We start from the raw sequence: 233 nt of genomic DNA, 5'->3' as shown, positions 1-233 counted from the left end.
TATATATATATATATATATATATATATATATATATATATATACATTTGTGTATTGTACTTGTATAATAACATTTATATTTATGCGCACTAAATATAAAACAACTGAAAAAACCTAAAAATAAAAAAAAGTAAAGACAAACACAAAAAAAAAATAAAAAACAAAATAAATAAAAAAATAAATAAAAACCAACCAAACAAACAAAAAAAAAAATAAAATAAATAAAATATTTGTG

Source organism: Eimeria mitis, genomic scaffold, assembly GCF_000499745.2.
Source record: "Eimeria mitis Houghton genomic scaffold, Emh_scaff2123, whole genome shotgun sequence".
Lineage (NCBI taxonomy): Eukaryota > Apicomplexa > Conoidasida > Eucoccidiorida > Eimeriidae > Eimeria > Eimeria mitis.
Note: the sequence above shows the minus strand (reverse complement) of the source record.